The sequence below is a fragment of the Orycteropus afer genome, unplaced genomic scaffold, assembly GCF_000298275.1.
Source record: "Orycteropus afer afer isolate SDZICR_OR568_19922 unplaced genomic scaffold, OryAfe1.0 scaffold04851, whole genome shotgun sequence".
Classification (NCBI taxonomy): Eukaryota; Metazoa; Chordata; class Mammalia; order Tubulidentata; family Orycteropodidae; genus Orycteropus; species Orycteropus afer.
Window position 1 is genome coordinate 5,881 of NW_006926438.1, and position 2,587 is coordinate 8,467.

The window sequence follows — 2,587 nt, forward strand, 5'->3', positions numbered from 1 at the left end:
AGCCACTCCTCGGAAGGAAGGTTGGGCAATCCTACTTCCGTAGTGATACTGCCTCGGAAACCCAAGGAGGGGTCACTATGAGTCGGGGCCGACTCGACGGCATATAACAACAACAACAACAACAATCTTGGATTTATCATTGCCTCTTAGAGATATCTTAATTGCAGTACAAGAGTGAATGTTCGTCTTGGAAACAAATGCCAAATCCTTAAACTGATCAATAACTACCACTTTTAGACTGATCATCAAAGAAAACATTCTAGCCCATAATGGTAACTGGCATTGGCCACAGATCTCATGATGGCTTGCATGTGATAGTGACAGTCTAAGCAAAATATTACTTTCTTCAGGAAACATTAATTCAAGTTCACTTTGTTTCATTTTTCTTTGAATTTGAAAAATATTTAAAGAAATCTTTAACTACCACCCCTGGTTTTATAAATGCAGTCTCTTAACATTTGTTATAATTAAGGGGGTTGTCTGGAACAATATATGTTTTGTATGCTTTTGTCTTTCTTACCTAATTGACATTACACTCACGTTTGATCTTTTCAATAAAGGCTTATTTTTGCATAATATATTTAGTACCTTCCTTAAGTTGTAACTGAATAGACTCAATTGGCTTGTGATTGAATGAAAGACTAGACTCTATGGTTTTCTAGCTGAATGGGTTACAGGCCTCCACATGCAAAGGCTGTGCCTGGAATTTTAAAATGGGCACTTTCTGTCTTCCAGCTCTGAATGTCACGATAAGTCATACATGTTTAAAGTAAATACAATGATTTCTCCCTCTCTCTCTCTATTTTCTTTAATTGGCTCCTGACCAGTGAAAATAAAGGTGCTGTATTTGTTTCATTGTTAATAATGACTTCAAGATTTTTGATCTGATTATGTGGAGATAGCTTTACCTTGGTCCTGTGTAAATAACATGTATTTTATTATAATGTTTCACATTTTTAAACACGTGGTTTACATAAAATTATGGTATTTAACTATTTTTATGTATATAATAGATAAGATTTTTCTTACGTTTCTGTGTTTTTGGTATGCTAAATAAAGCTATTTTTAAACCCACGAGATTACTTCTGCAATGTGTTTATCAAATTATGGTTTAATACAAACATGCAGCATAAATTCTTATTAATTGTGGGGTTTTCTTTTTGTCATTGCTATCATTAGGTGCCATCGAACCAGTTCTGATTCATGGAGACCCAGTGTACAGCAGAACGAAACACTGCCCAGTCCTGCATCACCCTCACAGTCTTTGCCATGTTTGAGCCCATTGTTGCCGTCACTGTGTCAGTCCACTTCATTGAGAGTCTTCCTCTTTTTCTCTGACCCTCTAGTTTGCCAAGCATGATGTCCTTCTCTAGGGACTGGTCCCTGCTTATAACATGTTCAAAGTACTTGAGACAAAGTCATGCCAGCCTCACTTCCAAGGAGTATTCTGGCTGTATTTCTTCCAAGACAGATTTATATGTTCTTCTGGCACTCCATGGTGGATATTCAGCATGCTTCGCCCACACAAGGCATCAGTTCTTCTTCAGTCTTCCTGAATCATTGTCCAGCTCTCACTTGTATGTGAAGCTATGGAAAATACTGTGGCTTAGGTAAGGTACACCTTAGTCTTTAAAGTGAAATCTTTGCTCTTGAACAATTTAAAGGCATCTTCTGCAGCAAATTTACCCAAGGCAATACGTTGTTTGAGTTTTTGACTTCTGCTTCCATGGGTGTTGATTGTTGATCCAAGTAAAATGAAATTCTTGACAACTTCAGTATGTTCTCTGTTTATCATGATGTTGCTTATTGGTCTAGTTGTGAGGATTTTCGTTTTCTTTATGTTGAGGTGTAACCCATACTGAAGTCTCTGATCTTCATCAGTAAGTTCTTCAAGTCCTCTTCACTTTTGGCATGCAAGGTTGTGTCATCTGCAGATGGTAGAATGTTAATGAGTCTTCCTCCAATCCTGATGCTATGTTCTTCATGTAGTCCAACTTCTTGGATTATTTTCTCTGCTTACAGATTGAATAAGTAGAGTGAAAGGACACAGCTCTGGTGCACATCTTTCCTGATTTTAAACCATGCAGTATTCCCTTGTTCTAGTCAGGAGTATTAACAATTTGTCCTACATAGGGACTCTTAGAGAATACATAGTCTTCATTAAACCGAAAATATTAAACTAGTCTCGTATGCCAAATATTTACATACATAATGTGAACTTGAATTCTTAAAACAGTTCTGGAAAAATATATATTGTTTATATTCTGCATATTGAAAAGCACTTTAATTTCCTTACTTTAGAAAATTTTTGGAATATTTCATTTTATAAGCAATTGTTTCTTTGTACCAATCAAACAGAGCTCAGTTAATTTAAGACATTATAATGTATTATATTAATACCGTCTGGAGGTAGGAAAACTCAAGTTATCGAAGGTGAAGGCTTTTCTGAATTACATAGACATGTGGACACAGAGAAATAGAGTGTATCACTTTGCTTCTATAAGGCAAGAATGAAGAGTAAACACAGACACAGAAAAACTCTCCAGCTCAGATATCAAGTAGTTATTCTTTTTTTTTTTAATTTTAT